This window comes from Mus musculus, chromosome 5 (assembly GCF_000001635.26).
Source record: "Mus musculus strain C57BL/6J chromosome 5, GRCm38.p6 C57BL/6J".
In the NCBI taxonomy this organism is placed as follows: domain Eukaryota; kingdom Metazoa; phylum Chordata; class Mammalia; order Rodentia; family Muridae; genus Mus; species Mus musculus.
This window is the reverse complement of record NC_000071.6, coordinates 29,678,396-29,700,066: the sequence shown is the minus strand read 5'-3', so window position 1 is coordinate 29,700,066 and position 21,671 is coordinate 29,678,396. Positions and strand designations below refer to the sequence as shown.

Here is a 21,671-nt window from a genome sequence, read left to right as displayed (position 1 = left end):
CTGTTCCTGAGACCTGCTTCCCAGCACAGTCAGGCAGACCTGTCTGCTCTACCCACCTATGACTCATTCCCACCACACTCCTCTACCTTTCACACTTACATTGCATTAATTCCTCCCATCCACTTCCTCCAGGACAAGCTGGGACTGGGCAGCAGCCTCCGCCCAGTGATACCCTTAAGAAACATCCTCCAAACAACCCTGAGAAAGTCCTGACGATGTTCCTACAGATTGTGAGCTCTCTGGGTCCTCCTCTGCTCTCAGCTAGGCTCCTAGTCACTCAGTCATTTACATGATAGCCAGAACAAACCAACTCTGCCATTTCAGAGACAGAGGCCTTTCCAGGGGAAAGGTAAGTTCTGAGTGTTTTCAGGAAAGCAGGTCTGGGCAGGGCACCCAGGCAGGAGCCCTGAGGTTTTCTAGGGCACTACCTTAAGGTACTGGTGCCCACAGGCACACAGCCTTCCACAGGAAATCCCTGCTCCCTGGATGGACTCAGTCCTGCCTGACAACTGCTCAGTTCAGGGTTTGAACCAGTGAGCAGGGATAATTTGTTCATTTTTTATGCTGAGGCTATTAGATGGCAGCTATGGGCAAGCAGGACTATCTCTTACTTCCCTGTATCCTCCTTCCTGCATCTTGTGTCCTGTGTTCTTCATCTCCCATGCAACACCTCTGTCCTTCATCCTGCATCTTCTGCTCTGTGTTCATCTTCCATCTTGCAACCTGCCTCCTGTGTCCTGTTCCATCTACCCTGCATCTTGCATCTCGTATCCTGCATTCTCCTTTCATACTATGTCTTCTATTCTCCATCATGGATCCTGTATCCTTTATCCTCCATGCTGCATCTTTTTTTTAAAGATTTATTTATTTATTTATTATATATAAGTTACACTGTAGCTGTCTTCAGACACTCCAGGAGATGGAGTCAGATATTGTTACAGATGGTTGTGAGCCACCATGTGGTTGCTGGGAATTGAACTCAGGACCTTTGGAAGAGCAGTCGGTGCTCTTAACCGCTGAGCCATTACTTCAGCCCCTCCATGCTGCATCTTGCTTCCTCCATTTTCCTTCCCATATCCCAAGACCTCCGTTCTCCCTCCTGCAATAAAAGCACCTGGGGCATTTTGAGGCTGGCACATTCTTTCTTATCCATGCTGTGGGACTTGCCCTGTCCCAGTATACACCCTTCACTAGCTGAGTGAAGGACCTTGGCTGCTTAGAGTTCTTTGGTCCTCCCTGTATGAGAACATTCACGGATTGGGCAGCTCCATGCCACATGGCCAGGGTGGGGCTGGCAGCTGAGCTAGCATTGTGTGGTGCTGTGGAAGCAGTTCCCATTTCTTTGAATTCCTTGAAGGTAGGAGTAGCCTGGCCAGCTACTCAGCTCTGCTCATCTGTCTACACTGAGCTCAATGGTCCCTGCCTTATGGGGCGTGGCTCCTTGAGTCATTCCTGCTCCACCCAGAGCTTGGCGTGTGACCTCCGTGCCCTGGAATGTGTGGCTCCTGATGTACTTTGCACCTCTCATCTTTCCCAGCCTGCACTGTAAATGGACACCTGATCCTGGAAGCTCTACCCTTCTCCCAGTCCTTCAATAGCTCTTTGGATTACCTGAATAATTCCCAAAAGCCTTTGCAAGGCCACTTTCCCTTCCATCTTCCTCTTTTTTACATGGTCAGTCCTACGTAGTGAAAATTTTGGTTTCTTTAAAAAACTCAGTTATGGGGGTTGGAGAGATGGCTCAGTGGTTAAGAGCACTAACTACTCTTCCGGAGGTTCTGAGTTCAATTCCCAGCAACTACATGGTGGCTTACAACCATCTGTAATGGGATCTGATGCCCTCTTTTGGTGTGTGTCTGAAGACAGCTGCAGTGTACTCATATAAATAAAAATAAATAAATCTTTAAAAACCCAGTTATGTTATGTGAATATATATTTGTTTTATTATTTATTTATTTATTTATTTATTTATTTATTTGCTTTTCGAGACAGGGTTTCTCTGTGTAGCCCTGGCTGTCCTGGAACTCACTCTGTAGACCAGGCTGGCCTCAAACTCAGAAATCTGCCTGCCTCTGCCTCCTGAGTGCTTGGGATTAAAGGCGTGCGCCACCATGCCTGGCTGTATTTTTTTTTTTAAAGATTTATTTATTATTGTATGTAAGTACACTGTAGCTGTCTTCAGACACACCAGAAGAGGGAGTCAGATCTCATTACGGATGGTTGTGAGCCACCATGTGGTTGCTGGGATTTGAACTCTGGATCTTCTGAAGAGCAGTCGGGTGCTCTTACCCACTGAGCCATCTCACCAGCCCCCTGTATTTTTGTTTTAATCCCAGGTGTGGGATGAGCGGCTGCTTTACAGCAAGTGATTATGATTTGCCTCATGCACTAGCAGAGGTGTGTTTTTTGCCAGGTGCTGATAGTTTAATTCTGGGGACTCTGGAGAGGGAACAAATGCCAGAGCCCAGAGAGGGGTAGGGAGGCTACTGATGTGGTTTCTGCTGCTCCTGGTTGTTGCTCTTGTGGTTTGACAAGAAGTTGGAGATACCCTGACAACAAAGATTGGACTTGCCCCACTGGGTGTGGTGGCGCACGCCTTCAATCTCAAGCACTCGGGAGGCAGAGGCAGGCGGATTTCTGAGTTCGAGGCCAGCCTGGTCTACAGAGTGAGTTCCAGGACAGCCAGGGCTACACAGAGAAACCCTGTCTCGAAAAGCAAAAAACAAACAAACAAACAAACAAACAAAAAAGATTGGACTTGCGCCAAGGAACTCATTGTCCCTAACTAGCAGGAAGTAGTCTTAAGCAGTCTATGCCACTTTTCTCCTCTAACCTTCCTTCTTTCCTACCCAGTGTTGGAGGCTTGGAAGGGATTAGGGTAGAATAAGTTAGAAGTATAAGAACCCAATAAAATAGTAATCTCCTCCCTTGGGTGCCCACCTAGACTGACATCCAGCTGTACTTGACTTCCCTGATGGAATCCAAAACCTGTGAAGAGGCTCAGCCCTAGAATATATCCTCCTACAGGATTTAGTCTTAGTATGACACACAAATTCGGAAATAACATAGGTTCCTCAGGTTGGTCGAAGCTTATATACAGATAGCCAATGTAAACAGTTGGTACATAACATATACCATTATATGCCTGTATGGCCAATGTAAACAGCTGGTGCTTAGCATATGCCATCTATATGTTTGTAGTGTCTGTGGTTGTTGACCCTGGTAGGATGTGAAAGCTAAACAACCAACACCTTTGTGGGTTTCACAGCAAGCTCTGTGCCTGATGGGATCCCAAGCTGGTGAAAAAGGTTTGTCTTAAAAGGAAAGCAGACAGCCTGAGAGGGGTGCCACATACAGGTTAACAAGTGAAACACTACATTCAAGGGGTCAAAGGAAATGTAGTTTATATTCAGCCCACATGGGGTGTGTTTTGTACTGTAGAGTCTTCCCTATCTATCTGAAGTTTGAGCCTGGGCAAGAGGCCAAATTCCCAGTGCTACCTTTGGTAGCTTCCAAGGACATGAGAGGTTGTAGCAGCAAGGTTGATTGGAATAATAAGCTGTGAGGCACTGGGTTGGGGTTGTGGAATCTCCTCCCTCCTGTTCTACCACCTCTAATAGAAGACAGGTGAGGAGCCTCAGGAAGGAAGGAAGTGCAAGGGCTCCAAGATGGAGACATAAGGAAGTCCAAGAAAGCCAAACCCAAGGTGTTTGAGAAGAGTTGGCGTGAAGAAGCAGAGCAAAACAAGATGAACAGGTTCAGAGCCAGGGCAGCTCAGCACTATTGAACAGGTTCCAAATGTCCTGGTTCCCTTTTCCTCAGAACCCTGTGGTGTGGCACTGCCCTGGAGACCAAGACAGCCAGGAACTTTGCCGGAAGCTCTGCCAGGACACAGCTGTCTTGTTCTTCTTGCCTGCAACCAAGGTGAAGAAATGCAAGGTGGGGCTGCTGCTGGCCTTCCCTTCTCCCTCTGGCCTCTCTATTTCCTCCTACCCCTGGGGGCAAGTATGGTGAATTCTCTCTCTCTCTCTCTCTCTCTCTCTCTCTCTCCATAGTCTCTCTATGTAACTTTAGCTGGCTCCTAAAGCCACCATGTCTGTTTGTTTGTTTGTTTGTTTGTTTTTAGAGACAGGGTTTCTCCCTGGCTGTCCTGGAACTCACTTTGTAGACCAGGCTGGCCTCGAACTAAAAAACCCGCCTGCCTCTGACTCCCGAGTGCTGGGATTAAAGGTGTGCACCACCAACGCCTGGCTTCACCTTGCCTGTCTTATCTCTGGTAGACCAAGCTAGTCTTGAACTCATAGAGATCTGCCTGCCTCTGTTTCCCAGACACTGGGATGTTGGACGATGTCCATCCCACCGCAGGGCATGGCCACTTGGGGAGGGGAGTTTGACTGTGCTTATCCCATGCTGTTGTCACAAGGGTGGGTGCCAGGCTGTAGGGAAGCTCTGAGACATCACTTTGAAGGTGGGAAAGTGCAGTCTAAGATACAGGAAAGCCGGAGCTGATTCGGGGGTTCGATGAGACCAGGGCCATGGGGTTCTCAGACTCTTGGACATCCAGGTGCCTCTGGGAGTTCTGGAAGAGCTGAGAACAGAGTCATGGGCCCTTGGGCTGGGGATAGAGTCTAGTCTAGGGCAGGGGGAAATGGGAGTTCCTGCTTGTCCCAGTGGTGATTGTCCTTAGTTGTTGGTGATGGTTGTGACTGGTAGTGCAGAGAGCCTTCTACAGGTTGTTCTGTAGTCAAATGCCTTCTCCGTGGCTCCCTACAGCGGATCTTGATGAAAGACACAGTCCATGGTTCTAAACAGGTTATTGGTTGTTCATGTGGAAAACAGGTGCATAATTTATACTCATTTCTCCGGGTGGACCTGAGATTAAATACGTTTTGCAAGGAGGAATGTCTGGGAAGGGAAGCTTATTGGCTAAACCCTCTGGACTGCTAGGTACATCTTTAGCACGGAGAACTCTGTTTTGGAGGACATGTTTCCAGGCTAGAGTGTCAGGGAGTGAGGACTTGCCTAAGTCTCAGGTGTGTGCCCACTGAGTCTCTGGGTCTCAACCTGGCACGGTTTTTATGTCCTATACCGGTATTAAAGGTGTGTGCCACCACCTTGTGGTTGTCTCTGTTCTTTCTTTTTTTTTTTTTCAATTGTTTGGGGGGGGGGGTTAGAATTATTTATTTATTTTATGTACATGAGTAACACCGTAGCTGTCTTCAGACATACCAGAAGAGGGCATTGGATCCCATTACAGATGGTTGAGAGCAACCATGTGGTTGTTGGGTATTGAACTCAGGACCTCTGGAAGTACAAGTTAGTGTTCTTAACCACTGAGCCATCTCTCCAGTCTCTGTCTCTGGTTCTTGAGAGGGCTGTTTGAGTTGTTTCTGGACCCTTGCTTCACTGAGGGCCCAGTTGGGTAAGGTGGTCTTCCCACTTAGCATGGATTACAGCCTCAATCCTAGGGCTGGTATTACTCACCTTTCATCTTTTAAATAGTATTTTGGGCAGACAAGGTGAGTCAGGGAGAAAAGACATTAGCTGTCAGGTTTGATAACCTGAGTTTGATCTCTGGGACCTGTATAAACTGATGGCATGACCACTCCTTGGTGTGGTTAAGGAGAAGTTTTGTTTGTTTCTGTTTTCTCTCTTTCTCTCTCCCTCTCCCTCCCTCTCCCTTTCCCCATACGCCCCTTTTCTCTCTCTGTCTCTGTGTCTCTGTCTCTCTCTCTCTGTCTGTCTCTCTCTCTCTGTGTGTGTCTGTGTGCTGTGTGCACAGAGCCCATGGAGAAGAGGGCATCAGACACCTGAAACTGGAGCAATGGGTGGTTGTGAGCTACTCTGTGGGTTCTGGGAACTGAACCTGGGTCCTCTGCCAGATCAGCAGCCAGTGCTCTCAACAGCTGAGCCATCTCTCCAGCCCTAAGGGGAAAGTTTTTATTGTAGATATGTGAGAGAAAACAGCCAAAGAAATCTGAGAGTCCAGAGTAGAGAGAGAAAGATGTAGACTGAACATGGTCAGCAGAGTGGATCTGGCCAGGGCTCTCTGTGAGCAGGGGATAGAATAGAGCAGATAGTGAGAGAAGCGGGAGCAGGGCAGAGAGAGCACATTGATAACAGCGGGGCTACAGAAAGAGTGGGCAGCTGGGGGTTGGCAAGCCCATAAGGACAGGGGAGCAGAGGAGACACAGTTCTCTGGAATGCTAGCTCTTCAGAGATTTTGAAATGTGTAGCAGGCACCCGTAATAACAGAATGTGCTTTGATATGTTGAGAAGACACTGTCAGAGGGAAGGGAAATTACTCCTTTTGGCAGAGGGGAACTAGTTTCACAAGTTCCTGAATGCTGGCTTTTATCTAACCACCAGAAATCCTTCTATAGTCAAGATTGAGCTCAGAAATGTCATTTCTGGCTGGGCGTGGTGGCACAGGCCTTTAATCCCAGCACTCAGGAGGCAGAGGCAGGTGAATTTCTGAGTTAGAGGCCAGCCTGGTCTACAAAGTGAGTTCCAGGACAGCCAGGGCTATACAGAGAAACCCCGTCTCGAAAAAAAAAAAACAAAAACAAACAAACAAACAAACAAAAAAGAAATAATAAAGAAATGTCATTTCTGAGTATTTGGACTGCCTTTGGGAAACTGGAGTTTCCTTTGGATCTGACAGAACCTACATGGTAGGAGAGAATTAACTTTGAAAGTTGTCCTCTGACCTACACACACACACACACACACACACACACACACACACTCTTCCTGCAGACAGCTCTCATTATCTCTATACTCATGGCCAGCTTTGAGCCTAAGACTCACATAATACCAGCCCACTGAGGGGATGAGAGAAACTCTGATGTCCTTTCTTGGGTCTGCTGAGAGGGTAGATTAGGGCTCTTGGGATTATATTCCTGCCACACTCAGGGAACATGGATAAGTTTCTCTGGCTTTGAGAATTCTGTGGCTTCCCCTGATGGTTCCTGTCCTTACCCTTGTTGTGGTGAGGTCTGGCTGGCCACCCATCATCCCTCTCAGTCTCCATCATAATGGCTACCTTCTCTGATTTTATGTGTGTGTGTGTGTAAATGTATATGTATATACTAATGTATATACTATAGCTGTCTTCAGACACACCAGAAGTGGGCATTTAGATCTCCTTACAGATGCTTGTGAGCCATCATGTGGGTGCTGGGAACTAAACTCAGGACCTATGGAAGAGCAGTCCAGGCTCTTAACCACTGAACCATCTCACCAGCCCATGTAAGGCATTTTCTTAACTAGTTATTGATATGGGAGGGACCAGTCTATGGTGGGTGGTTCCATCCCTGGGCTGGTGGTTCTTGGTTCTATAAGAAAGCAGGCTGAGCAAGAAAGGGGAAGCAAACTAGTAAGCAGCATCCCTCCATCAGCTCCCATCTCCAGGATACTTTCCTGCTTGAGTTCCTGTCCTGAAGTCCTTTGGTGATACACATTATACTGTAGTGTAAGCCAAATAAACCCTTGCCTTTCCTCCCTGTGGGGCAACGGGCTAGGGCTATGCACAGACAGCCTGGTTGGTCTCCACTCAAGCTTAGGTCTTGAAACCTGGTGGGACCCAGTGTGTGGTAATTTCCACCTACATGGGACTGAAGGCATTTAATCATGTCTCCTGACCCCCTAGCTCCTGTTGAAGTTACCACCCCACAGCCCCCACAGGAGGTTGTGTGGCTATCAGTCATGTAGGAGCAGCACCAAGCCTTCCCACACACAAATAAGGGATCTCCCAAACTATTCTCAAAAGGGCCCATAGCAGGAGCCCCCTCAATATTTACCAAGAGGGAGGCTGCAGCAGTAATATACTACTTCCCTGAAGATGAACCCCTATCCTCTGATTCAAAGAGCTACCCAGTCACTCTCCCCCAATATAAAGAATTATATGCCATCTATTTAGCTCTAAAAGAAGTCAAGGGCCCCCTTAACCTCTTTTCAGACAGTGTATATGCTGTCAATTTGCTCCCCTGGTTGTCAAGATCCTTCATCAAATTAGATGCCAACCCACTTTCCCCTCTACTCATACAAGTCTCTACCCTCCTACAGGAAAAAGACTCTCCTATCTACATCCAACCAGAGAGAGGTATCTGTCCTCCCCCTTCTCCAAGCTGTAAACTCACAGATGAAGCCCTGCCTAACTCCATAGTCCCTTACCCCCAACCATCTACCACCCACCGGGGCCCACCGGGTTTCAAGACCTAAGCTTGACTGGATACCAGGCTGTCTGTGTGTAGCCCATTGTCCCACATCTCCCCAGCTTGCTTTTTGTTTTTTGTTTTTCTTTCTTTATTGGAAAACTTGCCTAGGCCCATGACCTCTGGTTTGCTGCATTGGGTTGAAGGCCTTTCTGTTGTACATACCCGGCAAGCTACCTACTGTCTCAGGCAGCATGAGCATTGTCCCTCAATCCCAGCTTCTCCATGGGTGGTGCCTTCTTGGCTTTTCTCAGGCACTTAAGTAGTAAGTGTTGCTTCTACCTCAGGCCATGGTTCAGGCACTGCCCATGGCAAGTGCAGTATAATTGCATCAGCTGCTCGTAGGACATGTCTACCAGTTGATCCAGGTTAATGCTGTGGTGGTGAACTTATTGAAGATCTGTTTCTTCTTCTGTTTCACTTCAACCATCTTGGGTCTTTGTGTTTCTTTGCAGCAACGGAAACCTGGTTGTTTGTTTGTATGTCTGCACAGCATGTGCATGCCTAGTATTCATGGAGACCAGAAGGGTATATTGGATACCCTGGAACTAGAGTTACAAACTATGGTAAGCAGCTATGTAGGTGCTGTGAATTGACCCTAGGCTCTCTGGAAGATCAAGAAGAACTATTATGCTGAGCCATTTCTTCAGCTCACAAATGGGATTTAAAAATTAGTTTTATCAGGCTGGAGAGATGGCTCAGCAGTTAAGAGCACTGACTGTTCTTCCAAAGGTCCTGAGTTCAAATCCCAGCAACCACATGGTGGCTCACAACCATCTGTAATGGGATCCGATGTCTTCTTCTGGTGTGTCTGAAGACAGCAACAGTGTACTCATTTACTTAAAATAAATAAATAAATAAATAAGTAAAAAAATCAGTTTTATTAAGATATAAAAATTCAGAAATATACAGTTTTGGGTCCGTGAGATGACTTTGCATATAAAGGTGCTTGCTGCCAAGGTTGATGTCCTGTGTTTGATTCCTGGGAACCACATAATAGAAAGAAAAAAACAGGCCGGGCGTCGTGGCGCACGCCTTTAATCCCAGCACTTGGGAGGCAGAGGCAGGCGGATTTCTGAGTTCGAGGCCAGCCAGGTCTACAGAGTGAGTTCCAGGACAGCCAGGGCTACACAGAGAAACCCTGTCTCGAAAAACCAAAAAAAAGAAAAAACAGATTCTGGAAAATTGTTCCTTAACCTCCCAAGTGAGCCCTGAAGATGCCCCACAACCACTGCCCCACATACACACAATCAGTAAATAAAATGTAGTAAGAGTAATAAAATAATATGAACTAACCAGAACTGTGTCTCTAGTTGCATATGTAGCAGAGGATGGCCTAGTCAGTCATCACTGGGAGGAGAGGCCCTTGGTCTTGTGAAGATCATATGCCCCAGTATAGGGGAATGCCTGGGCCAGGAAGAGGGAGTGGGTGGGTTGGGGAGCAGGGCGGTGGAGGGTATAGGGGACTTTCAGGATAGCATTTGAAATGTAAATGAAGAAAATATTGTAGTGGCTATTCCTGGTTGTCAACTTGACTATATTTGGAATGAACTACAATCCACAATTGGAAGGCTCACCAGTGACCCTTATCTGGAGGCTGGGAGATAGAAGTTTCTGATCTGGATCTTGGTATGGAGACCTTGAGGCATAGTGGCTATGGATTCCAGATTAAATCTCCAAATTCAAGGTCATCTGGGATTAAAGGTGTGGTGGAACATACCTTTAATCCCAGATCAAAGCTCTTGCTCCCTCGCCTGCTTGCCAAGTGGGACTGAGTAACTTCTAGATACTTGGACTTCCATTCGCAGCTACTACTGAACCATTGTTGGGAATTGGACTGCAGACTGTAAGTCATCAATAAATTCCTTTACTATATAGAGACTATTCATAAGTTCTGTGACTCTAGAGAACCCTAACTAATACAAATATCTAATAAAAAAAGAGTAATAAAATAAAATATACTGTTTTTTTGGAGGCTGGAGCTATGGTTCAATTGGAACGATACCTACCTGTGATGAAAACCTAGGTTTGATCCCCAACACCACATAAACTGGCTATGGTGCACACTTGGAATTCCAGAACAGGGCAGGTTGTGAAATGAGGATCAGAAGTTACCCTTGGTTACACAGTGAGCTTGAGGCCAGTCTCATGTGCAAAGAATCTTGTCTCAGAAGTAAATCAATACATCAACATAAAAAAATGTGGGCTCAGTGGTTAAGAACACTTGGTGCATTTGCAGAGAAACTAGGTTCAGTTCTCTTATATGGTGGCTCACAAGCTTCTCATAACTCCAATTCCAGATGATGGAGTGCCTCTTCTGGCCTCCACAGACACTAAGCACACACACACAGTGCACATATACACATACAAAAAAGATTTATACACATTGAAAATGATATATAATGTTTGAGACAGGGTCTTACTGTGTAGCCCTGGCTGGCTGGGGAACTTACCCTGTAGGCCATGCTGGCCTTGAATTTAGAGATCTGTCTACCTACCTATGTCTTCCAACTGCTGGGATTAAAAGCATATATCACCATACTTAGCAGTACTCAATGCTCTTCCAAAGGACCCAAGTTTGGTTCTTAGCACCCAGCTGGCAGCTAACAACCATTTGTAACTCCAATTCTTGAGGGTTCAGTGCCCTTTTCTGGCCTCCATAGGCACTATATACGTGGTCAGAAACAGATACACATGCAGACAAAACACCCACACATATACAAAATAAAAACAAGTCTTTAAAAACATTAGGGATGGTGAGATGGACATCTTGCTGCTAAGTCTGACAACCTGAGTTTCATCCCTGGGATCCACCAGGGGAGGAGAGAACCAACTCCTGAAATTTGTCCCTTGACTTCCACAAGTGTGTACACATACATCACACACTCACGAAGTAAATGAATAAACATAATTTAAAAAAATTTAAAGGGCTGTCATATATAGTGGTACATGCCTTTGATCTCAGTACTTGGAAAGCAGAGGCAGGCCAATCTGGTCTAATAATGAGTTCCAGGATAGCCCGAGCTACAGAATGAGACCCTGACTTTTTGTGTGTTTGTTTTTTAAGAATGGGTTTCTCTGTGTAACAGCCCTGGATGTGCTGGACTGGGCTGGCCTTGAACTCACAGAGATTTACCTAACCCAGCTTCTTGAGTGCTTGGATTAATGGCATACCCTACTAAGATCCTATCTTTAAAAAAGCGTGTGTGTGTGGGGGGGGCGTGGGGGCGGAATGGGGAGGTTGGTGAGATGACTCACTGTTAATGTTCTGGCCACAAAGACTGACAAACTGAGTTGGATCCCAGGATCCCACAAGGTGGCAGGAAAGAGCTGATCTCCGTAAGTCCTCTGCCACATGTACATACGTTTTTGTTCTAACAAATCAATATAAATAACATTTCAAAAAGTAAACAATTTTTACGTTGAGTAATACTCATAAGGTTGTACAACCAGATCTACTACGGAATCCCAGAACATTCTCACAGGTTGTCACCTTTTGTCACTCTCTGACAGCCCTGTAACCACCTACCTTTATCTTCTCTAGGAGCCTGCCCACTCTGCATATCTCACTGAAGGGAAACAGCCAGGATTTGTTGGTTAGCACCATTGCTTTCCACTTAGTGCTGTCCTCATGGCTCACCCGGTGAATTCACTAATGCTGCTGAGGACATCGGTGTGCTCTCTAATGTGGATGCTGTGTGATGTGATGTTCCCACTTCTGACCTGGAGAGCTGCTCAGCCTTGTATTCCTACCACCGGGTTGTCACAACGTGATGAAGAGACACAAGAAAGACAAGCCTGATCAGCTTGTAAATAGATTAAAATGCTATGATTCATCAGTTGCTGCTGAGCAGTAGCTGGATAGGGGGCTGCATGGAGAGTGGACATTGTGCCTGTCAAGTTGCAGAGTCTCACTGACCACTAAGTGGGGCATGCTCCCTGTTCAGTCTAAGCCTAACTGACTTTGGCCACTAGGTGGCAAAATTCCCATTTAGATATCAAGCAGGGGTCCTTGGTGCGTGCACCCATCCCTGCACTCATCTGTGCAGGCCAGACCTGGAGGCACACTCTTGGAGATGGGTGGGAAACAGCATCCATCAGTGAGAACATGAATGCACGTAAGTAAGTCTTAACTTGAAAAGAACTCAGCTAAGCCTTTCTTTAAATTCGGTGTGTCAATGTGTGTGCAGGTGAGCACATGCCACAACCTGCATATGGAGGTCAGTAGATTCTTTTCTGCCACCTTGTGGGATCCTGGGATCCAAGGGATAGCCTGAATAGAAGCATCTACAGGGCCCAGCAAAGCCTTTCATCTTTGAACAGATCAATCACTCACCAAATATTTCTGAGCACCTATTGTGCACTAGATATTATTCTATGTGTTGAGAACTTGGCAATGTATCAAACAGACACAATAAAACTTATATTAGTGGGACGAGGAAGAAAGAGATGAGTGACACGGTGTAATATACCATGCAGGAAATAGTGCTAGAGAAGTGAAAGAAGCTGGGTGATGGTGGTGAATGTCTTTAATCCCAGCACTTAGGAGACAGAGGTAGATGGAGCTCTGTGAGTTCAAGGACAGCCTAGTCTACAGAGTGAGTTCCAGGACAGCCAGGTTATGCAGTGAAATCCTGTCTTGAAAAAACAAATAAAAAGAAGTGAAGGAAGATGGTCCTGTTATATAGGAAACAAACAACAAAACCCTCCAAAGAACTGTGGAGTTTCATGTTTCTTTTCAGCTAGAGTCTGTTGTCAAGTTAGCTTCAAGCATCTCTCACCCCAGTCTCCAGAGGATCTGGGTGTCTTTCCCACCCAGAGAGTGCACAGCTGGCAGGAATTTCATAGAATCCACCAGAAATGCCACAGCAGTGGAGGCTGAGGACAAATTAAGACCATGCTTGAGGTCAGGTGTAATGGCACACACCTTTATCTCAGCACTTGAGAGGCAGAGGTGGGTGGATCTCTGAGTTTTAGGCCAGCCTGATCTACATAGAGTTCCAGGACAGCCGGGGCTGCATATTGAGATCTTGTCTCAAACAAACAAGCAAACAAACAAGTCACACTCAGTGCCACTGTATGCCTCAGTTCTGGCTGAGACAGACATCAAGAGGATTTCCCAGAGTAGACAGAGCACAGAGCCCTTTGCCTCTTGTATCTCTAGGACAGGACAGGCTCATCAGGGTGGTTACTGAATGTGGGAACTGAAGATTGTGGTGATGAATCTCATGGACTGAGATATAACACTGGATTAGTAGAACATAACTTTTGAATGTTCGTGAGGATGATGCAGGAGCCCTAAATGGATGAATGCTTGGATGGGCTCCTAACATTGTGGGTGGGGACATGAGCGCCAGTCCAGTGAAGTGGTCACTGGAAGCTTACCGGTAGCAATCCTGTCCTGGCGCTTTGCTGCCTCTCCTGAGTTCTTCATGGCATCACATTCTACAATGATTCTCTGACAATCTGCATGGGTGGGCAAGTGACTACTGACTGAACTCTTTATGAGCCAAAACAAATTCCTCTTCCCCTTGATTTGGGCAGGGATTTGGTCACAGCAATAAGAAAGGGAACTTATATGGAAGGCAAGAATGGCCCAGTATACAAGTCAGCATGCTTCTGAGAAGCTAGAAAACCAGGAGTGTGCTGGAAAGATGGCTCAATGATTAAGAGCACTGACTGCTCTTCTGAAGGTCCTGAGTTCAAATCCCAGCAACCACATAGTGGCTCAAAACCATCTGTAATGAGATCTGATGCCCTCTTCTGGTGTGTCTAAAGACAGCTACCATATACTCATAAACATAAAATAAATAATTCTAAAAAAGAGGAGGAGGAGAAAACCAGGAGTGCTGCCTAAGCAGCAGCAGAGGCCATGAGAGACTGTGTCTGGCAACTTCCCAGGAACCCTGGGCATCTGACCTGGTAGGTGACTGGTCCAGTGTGTGATGGCAGAAGTAATACTGGAAGCCTACTCTATTCCCTCAGTTAGAACACTTTGTAACTTTGCCTTAGAAGGGCTTAGTACTGAAAAGATCTCTTTCTTTTTTCTTTTTGAGATGAGGTCTCGCCAGGTTGCCTAGATTGGGTTCAAACTTCTAGGTACAAATAGGAGCTTCAGCCTCCCCAGGTATGTACCATCACACCCAGCTTATAAAGAAATTTGTTTTCTAGAAATGACCTGGGTAGGATTATCAAGGGTTTACTGAAAACTACATGGTGGGAAACTACCCCCTTCCCTCAGTCTAAGCTTGGAATCAAGTTTTCATATCCCAGGTGCCACATGCTTTGGTTTTCAGATGGAGTTTAAGGCCACATCTTAAGCTCTGTGAAGGAGGCTGTGTTTGGTGGGTGGAAGTTTGTGTATGTCATTGATGATTTTGAGAGACCATTCTGGATTAGAATGTGGATGGGAGAGCTAATTCAGGTGGATGCCTGACTTCCTAAGAGTGAGGCCAGGGACCACCCATCTACTGGGCTGGGCTGGGCAACTCTCAGACTCATCAACTCAGCTGCCACCCAGGGCTTGGAGACGGCCCACTCCAACATCCACTCTTATCTGTGAACTCCTGGAGCATGTGAAGAGACTGGTTCTTCAGAACTAAAGCAGCAAGATCTCTATGACACAGAGCAACAACAGGATATCCACGAGGAGTCCTGGTGAGGATCCAGTATTGACAGCATAACAGAAACCAGGGGCCTCGAACCAGACCAATGACTCATTGCAATGAATATTTGCAAGATTCATGAACATGACGGCTTCCATGATGAGATGGTTTGTTCTTCTTTTTTTGTTTTTGTTTATATCTATATCTATCTATCTATCTTTCTTTCTTTCTTTCTTTCTTTCTTTCTTTCTTTCTTTCTTTCTTTCTTTCTTTCTTTTTTTTTGGTTTTTCCCCACCTTGAGGAGGAGGTTGCAAGGGCAGAGGACAGAGAGATGAATGGAATTGGAGTGCATGATATGAAATTCAAAGAATCAATACAAAGTTAAGAGGGGGACAGGCACGGAGATGTATGTCTGTCATCATAGTTTATGGGAAGACTGAGACAGGAGTTCTCTAACCCCCCCCGCCCCCCCTCCCGCGCACGCGCGCGCACACACACACACACACACACACACGAGGCAATGGAGGCAGGTATTGGGGTGATATGGCCTCAAATCGAAGTATATAGTAGCCACTAGAAGCTGACAAAATGCAAACTCTTCTCAGCCACAGAGGGATTGTGGCCCACAGACACCTAGGCCTCCAACTTCTTGCCTCTGAAATGTGAGAAAATAACGTTCTTCCTTTTAAGATAAGCTCTTTGAGGTTAAGCTAACTTTGAACTCACTGTGTGGCCGTGGATGACCTCGAACTCCTGTTCCTCTTCACTTCCAAAGGTCTCCAGTTTATATAGTGCTGGGGATCATACATGCTAGACAAGTACTCTCTCTACCAACTAAACAATACTACTTTTGTTGTTGTTTGAGTCAGGGCCCCTCTCTATAGTCTTGGTTGTCCTGAAACTCACTATGCAGACCAGCTGGCTTTGGACTCAGAGATCCACTTGCCTCTGCCTCCCAAGTGCTGGGGTAAAAATTGGGTGCCACCACACCCTGCTCTAACCTACACTATTTGCCCCTTTTGTTGTTGCACCACAGTCAGCTAGTAACATCAGAGTGTGAATTCTGGTGAGGCACACATTTCCCACACTTTAAAAAGTACTCCATGTCTTGGTCCTGCTGCCTGTGGTTCTAACTCTGAGCACTAGAATATGAAATGCTCTCCAATTTCAATGCATGACCCTTTGCTACTGGGCTATCCTAGTAGGATTTGGAACTTTACAAGGTGAGATCTGTGGGAAGCAGGTTTCTGGGGGAGTATCTCCAGGGATGAACCAGCTCCCTGGGCTTCTCCTCTATCCTTCCTGTCTGCAAGTCAGTGAACAGCCTCTTCTGCATACTACTGCTTTCAAAATGTTCCACCCAAGGCCACAAGGACAAACAGCCATAGGCTTAGCCCATTGTAACTGTGATCCACATTTTCTTCCTACCTCACTCTGCAAGGTGTTCAAGTATCACTCTATCAGTTAGTACTGTGCCCTCACCTGACCAAGTGCTGAATGTGGAACCTCTGGAGGGCATGGACCCCTGCAGTTTTGCTGTGCCGAGAGAGCCTGGGGGAACTTGCTGCTTGAATTCACCATCTGGCTCAAGAAGGCCACTTCTTAAAAACAGTAGCTGTCATTCATTTTGGACTGGAGAACCTATTGACTTCTAGTATGTTGGTCTCTATCACCAGGTGGCCACAGATACTTGCTGCATTCTTCTTTTTTTTTTTTTTTTTTTTAAAGATAACTTTTTTTTTCATTTATTTATTATATGTAAGTACACTGTAGCTGTCTTCAGACACTCCAGAAGAGGGTATCAGATTTTGTTACGGATGGTTGTGAGCCACCATGTGGTTGCTGGGATTTGAACTCGGGACCTTTGGAAGAACAGTCGGCGCTCTTAACCACTGAGCCATCTCACCAGCCCTTGCTGCATTCTTCTATGGTCTCTTTTGTTTGCCCAGCCCAGGTTTGGATCAGGAAAGTGAGGCAGGAGACTCACACTAGTATTAGATTTCAGTTTCCTGGATGGCAGACATTTGCTAATTACTGACCAGCTGAGGATGGTTAGTTTAATAGATCCTGCCACTCATGTCATCTGAAAGTGGGCAAGTAATGTGTGTCCATACCTGGGGAGTAATCTCTGAACCACAATATGCATTAGTCTTTTAAGAACAAAAGTAGGCAAGAATGCATAGGAGGTAAAGGCACTTCTGCCATGCCTGACAACCTGAGTTCAACCTCTGGGACCTATATGGTAGAAGTGTTAGGTTTCAAACCTTGGACAAATATCTGAGGTGCCTATTTAACATATTAAAGTGGGTCTGGCCCCCTGGTTCTTCCTGCATCCCTTAGTCCCAACCTGTTACAGGGTCCACCTGGCTAACACACCCTAGGCCCTACCCTTAAGTCTTTAGCCTAGGGGGGTGTTAGCCAGCTAGGGTGCTCTTCCCTATATATAATCCAGCCATTTTGCTTACCCCACTCTTTGTACCTTTGAGCCGCTGCATCTGGAACGCATCCCCATGGCACAGCCCAGTCTAGTCATGTCTACTCTGGACTCTCAGATGTCCCTGCCTTGGGCTATGCTTTCCCATAGGTCTGAAAGATCCTGAGAGAGAGTGAAAAATTATTTAAGCCCCTAGACTTGTGTCCAAAATAGACCTCACTAATGGCGGGGAGTAAAAGTTTAACTCGCCCCATTGTTCCAGGATGTACTAACCACAAAGTGGAAGTTTAACTTGCCCCATTGTTTCAGGATGTTTGTACAGAATACTCTAACCATTCCTTGAACCCATTATGCAAACTTGCTAGCTTGCCAAATGCTATATAGCCCAAATGCCAGGTGTTTGTGGTTTCTGCCTTTATAAACCCCCTACCCCTTGAGCTCAGGGTCGACTCTCTACCCCTGCATGGGATATGAGTAGTACCCAGTGCAATGGCCTTTCCCGAATAAACCTCTTGCTGTTTGCATCAAGATTGGTCTCTCATGAGTTCTTGGGTGTCTGCGTCATCCGAGACTTGAGTGAGTGTCTCTCCACTTCGGAGGTCTTTCAGGTCTAGAATAAACTTTCTCCTTTACCATACCTAGGAATGAATAGTCATGTTCTTTTCCTTTCTTCCTCCCTCCCTCCCTCCCTCCCTCCCTCCCTCTCCCTCTCCCCCTCTCTCTCTCAAAACTTGGGGCTAACTGTGGAAAGCCTTTTGGGGTACCACTTGGCAGGAGTCTGATATTGGCCAAGAACAAAGAAATGGGCTTCAGACAGGAATCTGACATTGGCCATGACAAGGAAGTAAGCTCAGGGCAAGAATCTAACTTTAGGCTATAATAGGGAAGTAGGTTAAGGCAGGAAGTTTAGTCTTAGGGAGGAACAGAAGAACTAGGCTTCAGGCAAGATTTTGGGCTTGAACAAGGAAGTGGGCTCAAGTATTTTGGTCATTATGACAAGGCCTTTTAAACAACTGTCATGGGAGTAATCACAGGACTTTGCTTACTGCTTTGTTAGTTATTGTACTGCTCACCCAAAATACTTGCATGTAATTAAAATGGTATAAAAAGTGGATTGGAAAATAAAATTTGCCTTCAGTCTCTGAATTGACTGGAGTCATGCTACAATGTTGTCTGTCTTTTTTCTTTTTAATTCTCACTCCCATGCTGGAGAACCTGTTGACTGACTGATCAGGCTTGGTCAGCTAACCATATTCTTTCTTTTTTATTTATTTTTTTCATCCATCTGGTGCCTTGGACCAGTCATGTTTTCCCTTTCCTTTTTCTTTTTCTCATTCAAAAAGAGACCTGGCTCTTGCATGTTGACCTCGGATCTCTACACATGGCTATATTACATATGTCACACACATACAGAAAATAGGCAAATGAATAATAATAAAAAGGACAAAAATACTCAGGCATGGTAAGTTATACCTGTAAACACAACCCTTGAGATGGTGAGGAAGGAGGATTTTGAGTTTGGGGCCAGCCTGAACTATTTCAAACAAGAAAGGGCTGGGGGTGTAGCTAGCTCAATGGTAGGGTACTTGCCTACCGTAACTAAAGTCCTGTGTTCTAGTTCCAGCACTGCAAGAAAAAAGCAAACAAGGCTTGTCAGATGGTTCAATAGGTAAGTGCTTCCCACATGGCCTAATAATATGAATTTGATCCTTGGAACCCAAATAAAGGTAGAAGAATTGACTCTTAAGAAGTTGTCCTGACACCCCCCCCCCCATACATGGAACATATCACATATATACATATACAAACAAATATTGGGGTCTGGATGGCTCAGTGGCTAAGAACTTTGGCTGCCCTTCCAAAGTACCTGGGTTCAGTTCCCAGCACCCAACATGGTGGCTCACAGGGGTCTATATTTCAATTCCAGGTGATCCTACACCCTCAAAGATATACATTCAGACAAAACACTCACATAAAAAATAAATAAAAAGATCGCCGGGTGTAGTGGTGCACGCCTTTAATCCCAGCACTTGGGAGGCAGAGGCAGGTGAGATATCTGAGTTCGAGGCCAGCCTGGTCTACAGAATGAGTTCCAGGACAGCCAGGGCTATACAGAAAAACCCTGTCTCGAAAAACAAAACAAAAACAAAAAACCCGAATGGAAAAAAAAAGTTGCCCCCCGCCCCCTGTTATTTTTATTTTTTTTGTTTTTCAAGACAGGATTTCTCTGTATAGCCCTAGCTGTCCTGGAACTCTTTAGAGCTGGCCTCGAACTCAGAAATCCATTCTCTGCCTCCCAAGTGCAATTAAAAGTGTGAGCCACCATTGCCCCAGCCCCCTAGTTTTTAAATGTATATTTTATGTGTATGATGTCCTTGGAGGTCAGAAGAGGGTGTTGGATCTCCTGAAACTGAAATTACATACAGTTGTGAGCCATCATGTAGGTTCTGGGAATCAAACCTGGGTCTTCTGCAATAACAAGTACTTTTAACTACTCTCACTTCTTCAGAGACCTATATGATAAGTACTTTGCTTAATTAAAAAAAAAATGGCTCTGTTGGTCTTCCTATCTCCTCAGAGGCCACAATCCTTTCTCCTGTTCTCCCAGAAGAGTTCCCAAGCTCCATCTGCTGTTTGGCTGTAGCAGATGTGCAGCTTGGTCTTCATGTGGGTCCTGTGGAGCAGGGGCTGTCCCAAAAGCTGTTGCCTGTCTGTGGGATATGTTCCTCTAGCTGGGCTGCCTTGTCTGGCCTCGGTGGAGAGGATGTACAATGGTGGGAGGATACTAAGGGAGCCTCACTTGCTCAGAGAAGGGGAGGGGGATGGGGGGGAGTGGGTGACCATGAACAGGATGTAAAGTAAGTAAAATTTTAAAAAATAAAGGAAAGTGACAACCAAGAAGAAACTAAACTGGAGGGAAAAAATGTTTTGACAAGGGCTGGAGAGATGGTTAAGAGCACTGACTGCTCTCCCAGAGGTCTTGAGTTCAATTCCCAGTAACCACATAGTGGCTAGCAACCACCTGTAATGGGATCCAATGCCCTCGTCTGGTGTCTCTGAAGACAGCAACACCAACAGTGTACTCACATGCATAAATCCTTAAAAAAAATGTTTTGAGGAAGGAACAGAGGCATCCTACCTCCAGGGCAGTGCTCTTACTAGTGCTGCAGTATACTGGTATCACCTTGGGCCTTGGAACCTGCTGTCAGGCACAATCAGAAGGGAAAGCAGCCGTTACTGTCGTCATGGCATGCTAGGAGTGACAGGCATAGCGGTTGGAGAGATATACAGTGGTAAGGAGCACATAATTCTCTTCCAGAGGACCAGGTTTGACTCCCAACAAAAGCAAAAGCACAGACCAATGGAACAGAGCAAAGGAGCAGGGGACATATCTATACAACTACAACCACCTATTTCTGACAATAGTGTCAAAGGCATAAACAATAAAAGCAAAATGATGAAAGAGACACATCTTCAGCTGGGTGGCAGCAGTGATGGTGTACACTTTTAATGCCAGCACTCAGGAGGTAGAGGCAGGTACATCTCTGAGTTCAAGGCCAGCCTGGTCTACAACTGGTGAGTTCCAGGAGAGCCAGGGCTATACAGAAAAACTGCCTAGAAAAACAAAAATCAGAACAAAAACAAAAGAAAAAAAATGAAAAGAGAGCATTCTCAACAAATGGTGGTAGGAAAGCAAAAGTCCATATGTAGAAGAAGAAGACTTATATTCATAATTCTCATCCATGTACACAAATAAATTAAAAATGGATTGGCTTTAACCTTTTTTTTTTTTTTTTTTTTTTGGGTTTTGTTTTTCGAGACAGGGTTTCTCTGTGTCTCTGTGTAGCCCCGGCTGTCCTGGCACTCACTTTGTAGACCAGGCTGGCCTCAAACTCAGAAATCCGCCTGTCTCTGCCTCCCGAGTGCTGAGATTAAAGGCGTGCGCCACCACTGCCCGGCTCTTAACTAATATCTTGACTGATAAAAAGCCCTTGCAGTCTATTAACTTAGCAAACCACTATCTTCCACCATCCCCAAAGTTAAGACTGTCATCATATAGCATCTTGGGCCTATAGAAAAGCTTCCTCCATCTTGCCTCTTTGATGTACCCATAAACGTATCTAAAGCTGCCTTGACTTCTAACTTTCTTTATTCTGTAAAACTAATTCCCCATGAAACTGCTCCTGCATTAGAACATGGAATCTGAGGCAACCTGAATCACTTCTGGGCTACGGTTGCTCAGAAAGGCTCCAGAATAAAGCTTTTCTTTTCCCTTTAGGTTAAGTGCTGGGTTTTTGTTTTTGTTTTGGGTTGTTTTTCTACCGACTTCATTCCTTAGGCCTTAGCTATTCCTAATAGCAAGGCCTTGCTGCCTTCTCTTAACTTGCACACACCCAGCACACTTCAGTTCAAGA

General features: G+C 45.8%; 1 long non-coding RNA gene across 2 annotated transcripts; it reads left to right on the top strand.

The window, feature by feature from the left end:
- The first annotated feature begins 205 nt into the window (after nt 1-205).
- Gm42245 lies at nt 206-15,218 on the top strand. 2 transcript variants are annotated; one of them, XR_880916.3, is made up of 3 exons: nt 206-349; nt 3,823-3,939; nt 11,761-15,218. It is a non-coding gene; the product is annotated as a predicted gene, 42245 (long non-coding RNA). The 2 variants fall into 2 exon arrangements; XR_880917.2 differs by lacking the exon at nt 206-349 and adding an exon at nt 8,672-8,782 and having other exon boundaries at nt 3,543-3,939.
- The last annotated feature ends 6,453 nt before the right edge of the window (nt 15,219-21,671 follow it).